This window comes from Dermacentor variabilis, unplaced genomic scaffold (assembly GCF_050947875.1).
Source record: "Dermacentor variabilis isolate Ectoservices unplaced genomic scaffold, ASM5094787v1 scaffold_12, whole genome shotgun sequence".
Taxonomy (NCBI): Eukaryota; Metazoa; Arthropoda; class Arachnida; order Ixodida; family Ixodidae; genus Dermacentor; species Dermacentor variabilis.
In genome coordinates this window covers 60,375,734-60,393,262 of record NW_027460280.1, presented here as the reverse complement: position 1 = coordinate 60,393,262, position 17,529 = coordinate 60,375,734, and the positions used below count along the sequence as shown (strand labels likewise).

The 17,529-nt window shown below is 44.3% G+C and overlaps 1 long non-coding RNA gene across 1 annotated transcript; it reads right to left on the bottom strand.

Annotated features, from left to right (window-relative positions):
- Positions 1–10,904: 10,904 nt before the first annotated feature.
- LOC142566406 (uncharacterized) lies at positions 10,905–14,059 on the bottom strand. The gene is made up of 5 exons (XR_012825053.1): positions 13,413–14,059; positions 13,048–13,139; positions 12,816–12,974; positions 12,094–12,259; positions 10,905–11,277 (listed from the first exon to the last, which is right to left on the bottom strand). It is a non-coding gene; the product is annotated as an uncharacterized LOC142566406 (long non-coding RNA).
- Between the last annotated feature and the right edge of the window lie 3,470 nt (positions 14,060–17,529).

The following is a 17,529-nucleotide window of genomic DNA, read 5'->3' as shown; positions in this document are numbered from 1 at the left end:
TACTCGGTTGCCAACTTTCTTGACCTCTTCCTCCATTCTAATGTACACTTTTGAGGAGTAGATATTTGTGCACTCTAGCTAGCCATTTCTTTTCATCCATGTTCCTTAGTCTTCAAAACTAATTAATCTTGCTTTGCTCTTCTCTAACTTCAAAAGAAGCTGAAACCATGTCACCTTGTACTGCCTCATTTGTGGCTTTACCAAGAGCCTCCAAAGCCATTTGGCCCCACTGCCCTCTGGTTAATCTTCAACCCCGACAAGATTTTTTATTTAGAGCACAGAATTGCATTTGTTAACATTAGTGCTGGAACCATTACATTTTTGCAAATTCTTCGCACCACCTCGTATTTATTGTAACTCCAAAGTACTTCCATTATTGCTGCATTGCGCATGCCTATCGTCTTTAGATTATCTTGGTGGACGCTTGAGTAGGTCCCCATGTGTCAACAATGACATCCTATGGATATCCTGTGGGCATCCACTGCTGAGACATATATATCCTAAGGATTTGTCCAATGCATTCAGTGGACATCTTTCACATGACCTTTTGGCCACATGTCCTTCAGCATTCTCGTTTGGAGGACAAGTGTGTTTATGACAGACTGCAGTTCAAAACATGAAAAGTCTGCGTTCACCTCCGACATGGCTGGAACAACTGCTTGGAAAAAATTATAAATTATTATTCAGACATTTGAAGATTGCACACATGAAAGGATGTCATATTTATAGAATTTAGTAAATATACAGTTTCATTGAAATAGGTTGGGTCGAGAAATTTTCAGCACCCCTGTATACAGCGAGGGTATTTTTTTTTTTTTGTCTATACAAATTTTTATTTTTTAAAGATGAGCGCAGCGAACATGGCGTCCTTGAAGATTAGTTCCTAGGTAAAGTGAACATACTTTGCCGCTAATAATGTGAGCGTCAGAAGTCTAATTAACAAAAATTAAATTAATAATGCCTTGAGGGCAGTTATCTGAATGGTAGGTTTAAAGGCAGTGACATCTTCCTGCAAGCCCATCTCTTAAAAATCTTGAATATTGCACTTCATTCTAAATGTTAACCACCAAATTCCAAAACTTAATTGAGACAATATCGAGACAGCACGTCTTGCTGCGTGTTGCAGGGCAACACCCCTTCAAGAAGTGTGAAGGGAATGTTGAACGATGGCATGCCATGAAAATTCCTGGCCTGGCACACAGCCCCACGTGATTGCCAAGCGAAGCGTGCTGTATGAGTAGCTGCTGCGACTGGCAGAGACGGTCGGTTTCAAGCTTCCTCATGTGTGTCGTCAGGGTGTGTTTTGGTCTGATGTGATAGCAGGGCCGCCTTTTGAGTGCTCCCACAGCACTCAGTTTTTTGCTATTACCTGAATTTGCCATCAAAATTCTATAAGTATGTCAAATTAGGTGCGGCTTTCAAGATTTAAAAAAAGATGAGGGTTCATTAAAATGCGACTGCCTTCAAAATTGTGATTTAAACTACTGTCCTTAAGGCACCAAAAAAAAAAAAAACTAGTTTTTTTTATTTATTTATTTATTACAAATACCTGCAGCGCCCGAGTTGGGCATTATCGTAGGGGAGTTAATTACAAACATAAAAGGCAACTTCGCGAACAACGGCATCATATCGTCTGTGGTATTAGAAATACAATAATTGTAATTAGTAAAGAAAGACAACACATCCAATACTAACAACATACGATTATAAAATTTGTTACACAATGCATACAATGGCACACTGGAAATATTGTCTAAAACAGATTCACATAAAGTTCTCTATAGCAGATGAAAAATTGGGTGCAGACTATCTCATCCGGGAGCAAATTCCACTCTGCAATTGTTCGCGGAAAGAATGAAAACCTAAATACATTAACACGACTTTGGTAGGCCTTTATTTTCTTGGAATTGTCGCGTCTTTTAGATTGATAATGAGGTGGTTTTAAATATATGTTCTTATCGATTCCTGTGTTACCGCTGTTAATGTTGTGTAAAAGCTTTAACCTGATTTATTTCTGCGTGTGGACAGCAACTTCCATCCTAGATTTTCCCTGATTTGCGAACCTCTAATTGTGTAGTCGTAGATGCCCATGACCAATCTTGCAGCCCTTTTCTGAACACGCTCTAACTTATCTTCAAGAACTTTTGTGAAGGGATCCCATGCTGCGCAAGCGCATTCTAACACCGGTTAATAAATTTTTTTAATTAGTCTTCTGAAGCTCACGTTATCAGCAGCAAAGGTTGTTCGCCTCACCGAGAAACTTGCCCGTAAGAACGCCACGTCCGCTGCACTTATAGCCTCTTTAATAAAAAAAAAAAAATCTGTGTTTAAAAAGAAAAGGCGCCCTGTATAGCCACTGATTCGTCGTGGTGGGTTAGGTGTCACTAGGATAAAGGCATTTATGGCGTTTGTGAGCACAACATCTGCTCAACCTTTCGATGAGCATGACCCAATTCATACACCTATACTTGAGTTCAGTTTTCATGTAGGCATGCATACTACTGCGAAAGAAAATTATGTCTTTGGCACAGTCTACTGAAAATGCCTGAAAGCGGAAATGTGTCGTAGAATGTCCGTCACCCTTTATGCTCATTCTGCTATGTTTATTGTCCGAGGCACTTTGTGAGCATTGAGTGCACCAGTGTACTCGGGGATGGGTGCAGTGGACACTTCACGACTGCTGTTCTTGGATGTCCTGCCGCTCACACGGAATGCATTGTGCAAGCCTTGTTTTTGGGTCCATGTTTGCGTATGCAGGTGTTGTAAAGAGCAGACTTTTTTTTTTTTTATGTTTCATTGTACTGTCGTGCTGCTTTGCAACTCTACCTTTGGAGAATTGTGAAAGGACTAGGTACTTGGAAATTTGACAACTGGGGCATTTGAACAGCTCTTATTTCTGTTGCCAGATGCCTACAACACCAGGAATGTAATCAAATCCAAGATTACATTAAGCAGAGTAAAGCAGCTTTTCGGAATTTTAGAAATGGCAGATACCCCAACCTCGAGGGCAGTGCAGAGTTAAAAAATAGGCAGCTAGTCCGATGTATTTATTAAATGTGCTTACGATCATGGTTAATTAAGCACGTTTAGCCAATGGAATACTCAGTTGCTTGGCTTTGCAGAAAAAGTGTATTCTCATCTGCTGTGAAGCAAAGAAACTGCGAGTTCTCTATAGATATTGTTGATTTTTACGATTTTATCTTTTGCTGTGTCAGCAGCCAGAAAAGCCGGAGCTAGAAGCTTGAAGGCTAATCAGCAACACTGAACAGTTTGATAATTACACACAACTAATGGCAAAAGAGTGCACTATACAACTAAGGATCGAACCCAGTGTCATGGAGACAATTATAATGTGTCCTTGCACACTTGTTATGCTAGTTAACCATGACTTCACAGCTACAGTGTCCAAGTCAACACCATGGCTGGTGCTGGCCTCTTGAATAAAAGAAGCATGTGTTCTTGAAGCCTGTTTGAGTGATTCTACCGAAACTACAGAAAAAAGGGGGCCATATTGACCCATTTCATGGAGCAGTTTGTTCTAAAGAAACGAGATGGTGCTTTTGGCAACACGTCCTCGGCGAAAGCGCACAACTAGTACGATACCATTACCGCTTCCATGTTGCTTCTGTTCGATCAGCTGTCGGAAATGCAACTGAGCTTTTGCTAACACACTGTGCTTCAATCGTGCCAGATTGAATCGTGGATTGAAGATGTGTGCAGTAGTTGGCTGCAAAAATAGTGACTGGTATATTAAGAAATGAAATCAATCTCTGTAGCCAAGTTCGTGGACCGTTGTACGTGTTACCAGCGCTTTGAGATGTACGGCTTTCTTCAAGGATACAGAAATGTCCTCATCCACCAGCATTGTATCGCTAACCTTCAAAGAAAGTGCTTCAGCCCTGGAACGTTGGCAAGAGTGAGTACCGCTCATTAAATAATAACAAAAGGAGTAGCACCGCTTCCTGTCATAGTAATATGTTTCCCGTACAGTATCTGCACATCTCCAACTGGTGCGGAATCTTGCGTCCAATCTATAACCAACGTGTCAATAAGTGAATGGCAGCGCACTTGAATATACTCGCAGCATATACGTACAATGAATGACAAACTAGACTGAAAGCGCATGAATGGTCGAAGCTGAATGTTTTGCGACGATCCACAAGAGTAAGCGAGTTACTAGCGATAATAAATCTTTGCTACAAGCTATTAGAATGTACAAAACAGCTATGTTTCAAGCCATGCGCACAGCAAGAACAAATCTATCGGAACTGAGCACACCCGCGAGTGATTAGGCATAAATAATCAGTGACTGCCCCAAGGAAATTTACTGGGTCACAAATTTGACAACCCACTTCTTCAACAAATTTGCCAAATGAAGAACGAAGAGCAAAGCGCACTAATCCCGATTCATGAGCGGAGAGTGTGGGTAGCTTGGATTACATATTTAGCCTTGCTTTTAAAAAAGGTAAGCACCATATGCGCTGCCGAGCTCCTTTGGACATCGCTTCCGAAGCGCCTTTGCATGTTGTTCTCTGAAACTGTGGCCAAAGCTCCATGTTGTCCACCCAGTCACCGTCTACGATATCTCCTGAAACAGGTTTGCTAAGCCGCAACGGAGGCAGTTGAGGAAAGAAATGGATGTGTCGCCACGGGATCAAACATGGCAGCGCCCACAGGATTGCTGCGAAAAGGGTCAAGAGATTGGCACATATTACCTGTGTCTGCTTGCTTTTAAGCACGAAATTTTTAAGCGTCTTTTCCGTTGTACTCAGGCTCACGGATTCGTACTTCCTCGGACTGGCTCAGGTACACGGCATCACTGACTTGGACTCGCAGATGGGCTCAGACGCACCAAGTCTTGCAGAATAACAAGATCACTCCGTCCAATGACTCGGATTTGCAGGTTCACAACTTCTCGGGACCAACTCGCATTAAATGCATTTGCTCGATATTAAGAGTCGGATGGTGTGGGCGTGCGTAGTGTAGAGGTATGTTATCGGTTTTCTAAGCTCATGGTCTCAAGTTCAGTTCCTCATCCAGGCCACTACATATTCAGTTTTGAAGTGGCGCCTGAAACGGCAAAAAAAAAAAAAAATGTTGCTAAGAGTGGTTGGCTTACTAGTCTAGGCCATGGAGTAAAATAGGAGTGCCGCCTTGCCTGATAATTCGTCCCATGTATAGGGTCCAGCGCGAGCGTGATTTCGTGACGAGGATCATAGAGGGTGCTGGATTTGATTCCCCTCGTCTGCCGCTATTTTGTAGCGAAGCCTTATGCCTTACTCTATGCTATTCTTATCCACCACACACGGCCGCCTGATCCCGTTGATAATGTGGGCAGACCGTCGCTCTGACCACTGGCCGAGCACGAAAAGCCTGAAAAAGCATAGAATATCGGAAAAGGCATCCCTACAAAATACCGGCCTTGAGGTATCTGGGGTGGTGTCGGCAGCCGTCAGCTGCGACGACTTGTGACGAGGATAAGTCTGCTGTATGCTCGATCAGTAGCTCGCGAATGCAACTTGGCGCGCGCACTTGCGACTATGATACGCTAGGTGCTCTTATGTGCTTGCTCGCTGCCGCATCGCGCATATTTCATCCGCCACCATTCGAGCGCGCAGAACTCGGTGGAACACACTCCCGCAAAACAATGTTGATCCCCATTGCTCAAGGAGTACAGCGCCTTCGTGAAAAAAAGAAAGGCGCTAAGATTACGCACTAGAATTTTTCTAGTAAATGGGGCGATATTCTTAGCAGCTTTTTTATAATTTGTGCTTAAAATAAGTCCCAGATATCCAAAAACACGAAAACTGTTCTCAAAGAATACCACCATCTTATTTCTCCACCATCTACAAATTGCTCCGTGCACGGAATACACGCCTGGACTCAAGCCAGATTCGTTTTATTGCGCATTTGTGTCATGAGTAACAGCAACACCGGTGCATCTCAAATAATCATCCAAGCAGAAAGCACTTCATTTTTATTTCAATGCATCGGCTGTCGTCCGGTGCCTTTTACGGCTAATACTTTGCTGATTTCTTTCCTTCGCTCCCCTGCACGCGCCCTGCTATAATTTCGATTTTATTGTTCGCATTTCGCCTTTGTGTCGGTAGCATCCGTAGTCGCGACTTTTCCAGTCGCATTTGCAAGCGAATAGCGCGCCGCAGTAACATCGCGACACGGACAAGAAAGCTCGGTGTGCCTGACTAATGTTTTGCTGCTTATGAGGTTTTCGACGTGAGCAATTCGTGACATTGACCGCGAGGCGGCGTGAAATGTTATTACCCGCACCCAGGAAAGAGCGCCTCGGGAAGTGAAGGAAAAGCGAGGGGCAAGTGTAGACTGAGAGCACGATGGCACTTTGGGTGCGTGTTATTTCTCGGTCACTAGTTGCCCGGAGCAAATGCATTGCTAGATAGGCAAGTTGGCTCACCTGTCTATCTTACTTCGTGGTCCAAGTGCAACCAAATTGAAAAGACACCGAGTTTCTTTAAGACACTCCCTCACCAGAACAGGATATGGCTATGGCCTCCCTGGTGCAATATATCGCCACTACCTCCTACATGACTTGCTATTAAACCCTGGCCTTGAGTCTCCAGCAGCTGCGGAGCATCTGGCGAACCTGCGACGTAGCAGACAGCTCTAAGGACCTCTAGATCCGAACAGGCCGCCACTGGAAACAACTTTGCATTGTTTAGCACGCGAACCCTCTGAGTGGCTTAGCAGGTCTCTTTAATGAATGATTTTTCGATGGGGGCGAAATGCAAGAACACCCGTGTACTTAGATTTAGGCGCACGTTAAAGAACCCCAGGTGGTCAAAATTTCCGGAGTCTCCCACTACGGTGTTCCTCATAATCAGATCGCGGTTTTTGCAGGTAACACCCATAATTTAATATTTACAGCGAAGCTGTTAAGGGCTAGTTCCCCCCGGATCGTGTTCTTGTGTAGACACAACTCCCCATACGTGGGCCGATCCCGAAGATAGTGCAATACCGGGCCGACCCGCGGCGGAGGTGAAGCGGGTGTTAAGCGTTCCCCATATGTGGCCCGATCCAGAAGATAGTGCAATGCCGGGCCGATCTGCGATGGCGGTGAAGCAGGCGTTAAGTACTTCCCATACGTGCACCGATCCCCAAAGTGCAACTAGGTCATCTTTCTTCACAGAGTGGAAGGGCACTGAGTTTTTTTTTTTTTTTAGTGAATTATCGGGCGTTGCCTGGGATGTGAGGTTAGAACTGGTGAGGCATATGCAGTACTGACTAATGGGCACGTCTCCTGCTGCAGAGGTATTCTACGTGAGAGAATACGGGGTAGGATTTATAATTCACAAGGACATAGCGGGCAATATTGATGAATTCTGCGGCATAATGAAAGGGTAGCAGTCGTAATACAAATAAATAGGATGAAAGGTAGTACGAGCACATGCTCCAATGTCCAGTCATGATGATAAAGAAATAGCACGTTTCTACGAGGACGTTGAATTAGCAATAAGGTGAAAACTATATACTGTAGTCATGGGCGAGTTCTAATGGAAGTGCGGAAAAAGCAGGCTGGGATGTCAACTACGGCACATCGAATGTAGAGGAGATATGTAGGTAGAATTTGCATAACATAATCAACTCCGAATAATGAATACCTTAAAGCGCACTAACATAAAGGACCTGGAAAAGCACTCGCAGGGTAACAAGAAATCGCTTTACTTTGTGGAGACTAGCCTTTTGCAGGATTCAAAAGTAGTAAGTACGGTAAAGGGCAGTCATGGGTTAGTGAGGTCAAGGACTGCTCTCAATTTGAAAAGAGAAAGAGCAAAATTGGTCAAGAGGCAACAGGCTAACCTGGAATCGGTGAAGTGAAAAGCAAATGCGCTCATGCTACTACTCGCGGCTTTAGAACAGGAATATGAAAATAGCAATAGGAATAAATTGAGACCGTAACTAGACTAATTTCAGTGGTCGCAACTTAAGTCGGAGAGACATCAGGACATCAAATAGGTGCGGAAAGATTGAGGAAACAGTAAATAAGGGGGCGGAATGAAATCAGTGAGAAGAAACTTTGGTATCGGAAACAAGATGTACATAAGCAGTGAAAGAAAAGCGCAATGCCATCAGCAACTTCGATGATTATAGTAAAGGCAGCAGATGAATTCTATACAGAACTGTACAGTACCCAGAGCAGCCACATAACCTTGATAAGAAGTGTGAGGAACACGATGCACAAGTTCCCTGTTAACTAGCTATGTGGTTAAAGTGAATTTGCACATGTCCGGAGGAAAAAATAACACTTGAATTGATCAAAAACGGAGGGGAAGTTATAATCGAAAAGCTCGTAGCATTTTATTTTGCCTCAAAAATTCTAATACTATGATACTAATACACAGGAGGGGAGACTATAAAGAAATGAGGAATTATAGGCCGATTATCTTGCTTTTCCTATTGTAAAAAAAAAAAAAAAAATCACCAAGGCAATTGCTATACAATCAGGGCAACATTTCACTGAACCCAGAGAACAGGCTGGCTTCAGGGAAATCGTTCACATCCATGTGGTGAACCAGGTACTGCATTTACTCGTGTGAGGGCCGCACCCCCACTTTGGGGTGCAAAAAATTTGGAAAAAAGTAGTTTAGCCAAACGTTATGCACATACTCGCATGCTGGTATTTTTTGGCTAATTCCGGTTTGCGGTGATGTTTGATGGTAAACTTCTGCAAGCCGCTACTAGTTCTGCCGACGATGGCATTATCATCAATTCACCACATCCTGCACTCTGCACCGAACGTACCAACCGTCTTGGTGGTCGATTAGCCAGCGGGTGCGGCGGTCGGCCACGTGTGTAATGCAGTTTGGGACCGCGAGCGATCAGCGAGAAACTACCGCGAAAACCTACGAAGTCTGTGTGTGTTTACTGGACGTAAGTTCGCGTGCGGGCATAAATCCAATAGAGCTCTAAACTGAATTTGCGCAGCATGTATCCTCGTGTAGTCAAGGCCACGTGCTGGGTGTCTGCACTTGGAGACGACCTACATCTGACTGCGCGATGGTCCAACGCGAAACGCTCCGGCGGCTTCGGCCATCACGAAACTTTAAGTAAACTTCAGTTTAATGGAGCACAGAACTAACCAAAATTCTGTGAACAAGTTTTCTGCTGTACCGGTGCTTTAAAAGAAAACTACAAAATTTGTTTTACTGTTGCAGTTAGCTTTTTCAGATTGCCAAATTATTCGAACAATTTCGCGTCATTGTCCGCGTCCGAAAAATCGGTCGGCGACTGTAATCATAGTCGGCCATCACTGGTTGCATTATTTCGCATAGAAGTTTGAGCGCATGCATTTCAGGGCTGCGCTCAGGTTGCTGTGCGGCTGGGAGGAGGACGAGAACTCATAATTGACAGTCAGCGTCTAGAACCTGCTATAATACGTGTATCTAGGTCACTCACAGGGGACATGAAAGTTACAGAATGAAATTTACGAAATAATAAAAATGGGTTGCAGCTCATACAGCGGGCATTACCAAATCATTACCGGCAGAAGATCCTTGAAGATAGTACGATCATTGCACTTGTGGGGTTCTCACCCGTGCTCTTGGGACAAAGGAACGACAACACAGTAGTGCAAGCAATCACAAGGGCATCTATTGCACCTTTCATAGACTAATGCCTGCTAGCCTAGTTGCTATCCACAAGACATGCCGATGGGTGTGCGACAAATCGCGGAAGTCCGACTCACCGCGACCGCATAGCGAGCGAATATGTTCGCCCTATGCTGGACACCAACGCCTAGTCGTTCGCGCGAACGGTGGTGCGTAAATTCGAACGATCGTGTTCATCCATTCCGGGGTAGGCCCTCGCGAGACGGTCTCGCAGGAGCATGGATCGGCGCAGAACGTCCGCGCCGCTTGCCGATGCCGAGCCAAAGAGCAAGAGCCTACTCCTTGTCGCGCCCGACCAATCCCGCCGTCAGGTGGCGCTAGCAGCGCCACACTCGCGCCATTTCTCGTAATGCGCTTCAACCAGACCGACTGCAGCCTGTACCAAGCCCATTGACCAAGCCACGCGGAGAAGCCGGATTACAGGAGACGTGATACATGCGGGAAAACAACATATCGGCACGCGTGAGAGTCGCGCATCTCCACACACTATAGCGCTACTAGCACAATTGGGGCAGAAACATTGAGGTAAACAGAGAAGCTCGAGAAAATAAAGACTGCGCAACGAGCGATGGAACGAAAATGTTATATGGAGATCGCTGGGACAGGCTTTCGTCCTGCAGTGGACATGAATATGTTGATGATGAAGAGTCCGATGTAATATAGCGTCACAGTCGTTGATCGCGTTGGCCCGGTGTATCTGCAACTGCGTGAGTTACGGTAATGTGTGATTAACGTTTGACGTTTCTGGCTTAAATATGAGCTTTGCAAATAATTACTGAAATTCTTTTTCCCCCATTTTTATGGCGTTATACGACGTGCCCACGGTCTCATCGGTGAAGTAAACGAGGTATACTTGTTATTTATATTTGGTAGACATGAGTATGCTATCGGTGTGCTTAGTGGCTATCCCAAGCAACAAAAAGACCGTGGCAAAAAGTCGGCCCGACGTCTCCGGCCGACTGCAAAACGGTTGGCCCGACCTCGGCAACCAAGGGCGGCCCAACTTTGGGGATTGACATTGGCCTAACGTCGGCCGATCGTCGGCAATCGATGTAGGCCCGACCACTGTGGCCGACTTGGCCGACGGCGTCCCATACGAGGGCCTACCAAGGCTTTAGGTACGTAGTCAGTCGGCCAGCCGTAGGGCCATTCTATTTGGCCAACGCAGCCGAGCGCATGCCACACGCGGGCCAGCCATGGCCCTGACGACAATAATGGTCGGTATTGCACCGGCCCGGTGCTGAAAGCCGACGTTGCTTTTGACGCCCCGAATAATCGTAGCTTTTGCATCATGCATTTACAACAGCATGCGCATCATGCATCATGCTTGTGTGGTGGCCGGCATAGAAGTACCACACGAAAGCGAACGCTTTTTTGTACTTTTCATGCCACATAAATGCCAGGCAAAAGATTCTGATACAGGTCTTTATTTCTTGTAATTGTCTTAAATTGGATATGTACACCGACACGTTCACAAGTTTCAAACACTAGTTCATATTTGGTGGGCTTGAAGCAGGGTCACGGCGCCTTCTTTCATTCCGGCCTCCATCCCTGTCAGCTGCTCCAACCAACCAGCGTTTTGCGACTCCAGCCACTGATGCTAGTGAAGCGTCAGGGAACGTGCTCCTCACAAATGCTGCAAAAAAGTGGCACATATAAGAAAGCTGCCCCCGCTTTATAGTTCAGTTGGTGAGTCGCATTCCATTTGAAGAAGTGAAACAATCAAAAAGATCATAAGTCAGATATTCACGAAACATTAAAGAAACGACAACAAAGCAATATTAGTGACGTGCAAATCAGTATCGAAGCTGTCAGGAAGAGTGGCTGGACGACACAAATCGTGTAAGTACCGGATGGTTGGTAATTTATATGTCGTTAGCAATAGGGGGAACTGAACACGGAACCATAACAAAACACGCATACACAGTGGCTACTGTGTCTATAGGTAGCGCGGCTATTTACACCACGATAGGCCTTGTTGCTTCCCGTGAGCACTGTATGAAACAGCCAAGTTGAAACGCGGAGACAAAAAACGCGCCGGAGCTCGGAGCGCCAAGCGGCACAAGGAGGTGAATAGGTAAATGTCTGGAGAGGCAAGAGGGGAAGCTTATGGCATGATACATATACTTGCTGACATGATGGCAACGATTATAGGTTTATGTTTTGCAGAAAACAGTTAGCATACATGGGTTAAAGCAGAAACAGCATATACAGCATATATTATATGGCGAAGCAAAACAAACTCCTCAAAAGCAGTGGCAAAATATGGACGCCGCAAGTAGAACTCACTTATTACGGCATTATTTTATTAAAGAAAATGCTAATACTGGACGCAGCAAGATGCAATAAGCAGCAGCTTGTTTGAATGAAGAAAAAAGAAAACTAAGCATGCAGTTGGTACCGATGTTCGCAACGTGCACTAGAAAGCTGATTGTTATGCCATATTTCTTACTTAGAATGAGATTCGTGATGGCCATGAGCTTCACGAAGGCGTGCTTCGTCCCCTGCGACCCTTTCCAGCTGAACTGCAGTGCAGCTTCATTTGTAAGTATGCCCTGCAGAATAGTGCTCACGGCACGACCGGTGTCCGCTCCTCCGTATCTGGAAAAAAAGTTCACCTGCACGAACCAGCGCACGTAGAGTTAAACCAGACATCCAAATACGTGGTTATCGTGGTCTGTAAAACATAATGGCCAGGATAAGAAACGCTCTCGTTTTAAATGTTTTAACCACATAAAACAAATATATCTAGAAACAACGTTCTATGACAGAATGGCATATGGCTGCGGTATTGTATGAATGACAAAATGAAAATCAACCAAATATTAAACATGAATACATAGTTTCTCTAAAAAGAAAACACAGCATGTCATTCACCATCTGTTCCATGCGGGAATCTGAAGCTAAATATTCCTCTAAGATACGCTTTAGAGCCGCCAAAGGAAACATGAGGACAGGAAGGATAGGTTTACCGACTTTGGTCGGAATATCAGTGAAAAAAAAACCATCCAGGCAGCGCGATAAATGAATACAACACATAGTTGCACAAACAAAATAGCACGCAGACTGCCACGAGACAAATGTATAGGTATACATAACGTCGAGACCGCGGTGACAAAGTATTACACTTAAACTACGAAAATGCAACAAAAGAAAAATTGAGGAAGAACTTACATATGGGCTATCCGCAGGGTTTCACATACGTGTCTTCTTGTCTGATGTTCCTAGATCTACTCTAGTCCACATGCGGTGAAGCGCGCCACACACAATCCATTCTTACCCGCAATGCACCAGACGTATATCATACAGGTATTTACAGTTATGTTTTTTCATCTGTGGGAAGGAACGAAAGCAACTTCTAATTAATTATGCCTTTTCCGCAATAACAACCAGGCAAGCGTATTACCCGATTTCTTCCCGAATGGTGATAACAGTTCCGAGCGTAGCAGGTCATTCGCACACTGTGCTTCAATTTAAGCAGTGTCGTTCCAGTGTTTCCTAGAGAAAAATTTACGAAAATACAAGACGAAAAAATAATATTAGAAATATATACATGAAAGTACGTCTCACAATTCCCTGTCCCAACTCTCGAACGCTTGATCCGCTCTCATGTAAAGACTCTTTTTTTTTTCTTCCTGTCAGAAAAAATAAGCCCGAAAAACAAGGAGTTTACCATACGTTGCAAAACCATTTACACAATACAAAGCGACCTTTGTTCACTTGAAAAAGACAGTCATGCATTACACAACGTGAAATTAAAATGCCACTTACGAGTACGCATATCTTGAACGGCGAGATACGGCGGCTCCACTGCATGGAAAGGGCTTGCGCTGTTCTTGTCCATGTCACTTTTGTGTAGTTTGCGTTTATATGCGCAGTCCATGATAGCAGAAATGCACCAACTAGTCTACCAAGAGACGCGGAACGAGCTGGCATCCAGAGCTATTTGGCGGCAACTCACGCAACTGCTTGCGCCCCCGCGCCATTTGGCGGGAACTCGCCTGCGCCCCTGTGACCAGGCGGCGTTGGCCTGACGAAGAAAAAATAGACAGCAAGGAAAGCCCCGTTTCGCTTTCTCGCCCCGTCCTCGCTGGTGGGAGCTGATGCTGACAGAGAGAATCGCCCGTCCCTGCTTTCCAAGAACCTCTTCATTCCTTCTGGGAGAGGGACAGGCGACAGCCCAAGACGACCTCGGTTCCCCACACTTTTCCTTTTTTTTCTTTTTTCAGGCGCTTCCTGTGAGCGCGTTGCCGTTTCCTTTTGGTGTGTGTGCTGTGCACGTGCGTGCGTGCGTGTGTGTAATGAAAATCTGCGTTCTATATTTTGCAGGGATTGGTAGCTCTATACGAATATGTATATACCTTATGTGAACAATAATTTTGACCTCTTCAACGCGTCGAACAGTACTTTGGGTGCTATGTGCGTTAGCATGTAGGTACTGTTTTCTTGTTTGGGAGTATTGTACAAATATCGTATAATCTTGATTGGTTTCCTTTTGTACTTGCTCAGTATTGTATACATGTTATTACCGGGTGCAATTGTCTTTGTTTTAAAAGTGTCGCTGTAAAGGCTCTGCCAAGCGAAAGGGGGCTGCGGCTTTGTCAATCTGTATCTGACAGCTTTTTCTGCGCCTCTGCTGTCTGTACCTTTACAAGGCAGAAATAAATAATTTTAATTTTAATAAGTATTTATCGTCAAAGCATCACGTCTATATGTGCACGAAGTTCGATAGGTGCATGCATGCATACACAGTCAATACGCTTTCCAGAGAGCTTTGCACGAAAATGGTAGATATGCTTCACAGGAGACGGCGCTTGAAAAAACACTCATGATATACCATGAATTTATTAATTCTTAACTGCTTGATTGTTGAACGTCATTAGTTAATTGAGCGAAAATTGGAAGAATTTGATCTAACTTTAGTTCTTCCCAATCAAATCCACGTCGACAGCAGAAATGCTCTATTTTATGATTTACATTGATTGGCATGCAGCCTTAATTATTCTTAGACGAATCGACAATAGCTAGAAAAATTGCAGATTTTGACATCTCTTCACAATTCGCCTTCGTATAATCGCTTCTTTCACCCTTCCCAGAGAAAACATCTAACTGAAATGTTTCCTAGAACTGTACAGTCCACGAGTCGCCTGCGCTTAGTTCGTTTGAAGATTTTTTCTATGCTGCGACAGGGCCGTTTACAATTAACGCGCCGTTCGCGAACAATTTTGCTTGACTCTTTCTGCAGTTCAGATGACTATTACGAGAACTGTCTAATGCAATATCCACTTGATTAAATTTTGTTCCCCGTTAAATAGTTATTTTCTCGATAGTTTAACTACAAAAGAAGAAAGCAATAATGAACGACACAATAGTGTTGCAAACATATCCGTTTTTGAAGTATTGAAATCTTGTGCTTTTTGGTAAAGCAAATGTAATAGTTACGCGATATGTCTTCTTCTTGCGACTTGCACACTGGTCTCCACGTACTCTTGCTCTCATAATAGTGGTCGTTGCATGCGCACCCGCATATATGGCGAAAATAAATTTGATTCTGATTTCATTATTCACTCTAATTACTAGAGTTCTATCAGTCCAGAACAAAACACAGAACCATCCTTTAGCCGGAAGGTGATCTAACTGCCAGATGAACTGTCACTAACGTCTGTATGTGATGGTTGCTGTTTTTCCCCGTGTGATGAACCGCCGTCATCGCTTTTGTATAGCTGGTATATATTCCGTCATTATATATATTCGTCCTTCAACATTTGTTACGCAAAAGCAACAACAACAAAAAATTGCTGCCTCTCACTTCTTCAAAGCACTGCGCAGCCTGTCGGAGCGCACTGGCGCGTGTGAACGCATGGCCTGAAGGTTCAACTTCAAAGTGTTGTTCAATTGCTGCCTGAACCACTCGTGAAGACCTTTCGTGCCCCGTTACTTTATTATGCTAGCTTTTCTTGTGACCGATGACAAGATATTAAATTTGGCGGCCTCTGCAAGACTAAGCTGCACCAACACAGCTTCTTAAATATACGAATTGGCTCCGCGGCTGTCGGACAGTGTGCATGGTCCCTTGTGGCACGTCCCTAAAAAAGCAATTAAACGCTTAGCGTATATGCACAAAATGACGCGACCACTAATATAACATGAGAGGGGACTTTCGGTCTCACAAAAAAAAACGATATATATATATATATATATATATATATATATATTACACGAAGTGCGCATGCGCACAAGCATGATGCATGATGCATGCGCATCATGCATCATGCTTCGGGTATCACGCTGTTCCACCAGCTTTTTTGACTTCCTTTTTGTTTTCCAACAAACGTGTTGCTTCTCCTTCCTAATTTCTCTCGTCATTACATTTAGAAGCTCACTGTATTCCCACTCCGTGCTCTCCTTCACAACTACATATCCCATTTTTAAAATGGTGCGTTTATGGCCAGTCCTTGTGTTACTACAGTCTTACTCGCCAATGGCTCAACTTATCTCAACTGATCTGAACTTATCATAAATATCTTCCGTCATCAGACAGTAACCAATAGTCGATTGCCTATTTCCAACTTCCCATCTGATCTGACCATCAGATTTACGGCCCGTAATTACGATAACGAGGTTACGTTGCTCACAAAGGTCCAGCAATAACTTCCTGTTGTTGTCGGTATAAACGTCTAGATCCTGTATGTGGGCATTCATGTCACCTAACAGGGTAATTTCGGCATTATTTCCGAAAGCGCCTAATATCAGCACTTAGGCATTCCGCTAAGCCTTGGTTCTTCTCTCTGCAATGTTTTCTCGTTCATAAATACGTTAAGCCCAGCCAAGTTTTATTTCCACTCATTGTGTCTGAAAACCAAAGATGCCCTTGACACTTTGAATATGCTTTTTCCCATTTGAACATTCCGGCCCCCCTCCCTTTCCTTTCGATTTAGTTCTGTTGCAACCTTCCCAAACATAATTCTCAATGACTGGTGCATCTTTTAAGTCTCTAAGGTGCGTTTTTTATAATCGCATACACCCCGATTTGTTCTCTATTTAACTGCTCCTCAATTTAAAAGCGCTTTTCCTTTCTTCTGGCGCCCTGCATGTTTATGCAGCCTATTGCATGGCGAGCTCGCTTTTTTTTTCCGCCTTTCTCTGTGGTGGATGGATGGATGGATGTTATGAGCGTCCCCTTTGGAACGGGGCGGTGGCTTGCGCCACCAAACTCTTGCTACTATGCTGCCTAATATCCTACCTTGGTTAATCAATGAGAAACAAAAAAAAAATGACACTATGAACTACCACGTCCAAATTTTCTGATACCCTATTGCGAACTGTGCTTTTGTACGTCTCCGTCTTTTGTCGTTTCCCTACTTTTCTTCCACCAATCCTCCAATCGCCTCTTACTGATGTCTATTGCGGACCTGTTTGCTTTACCACTGCTCCCGCTGAACCCAAGGGCTTCAAGGAGGCCAGTGGTGCCTAAATCGACCGCTGGATAGACGTCTTCACATTCTAATAAAATATGCTCCGTCGTTTCCCTAGCTTTACCGCAGCAAGCACATGCTTCTTCTTCCTTCTTATATCTCGCTTTATAGGTGCGTGTTCTAAGGCATCCCGATCTCGCTTCGAAAAGTAATGAGCTTCCCTTTGAGTTATCATAAATGGTTTCTTTCCTAATTTCGTTTTTTCCCCTTAAGTAGTTACTCATGGCAGGTTTCTTTTCCATTGCCGCCACCCATGAGATTAATTCAGCCTCTCTGACTTTCCGCTTGACCTTCTTTGTTGCTGTGTTGCCCACCCCACAGGCCGCATACTTGCTGGTAAGCTTCCTAGTTCTTTTCCTCCACTGTGAATCAATGTTTTGCCTGTACAGATACCTGAACACTCTCCCAGCCCA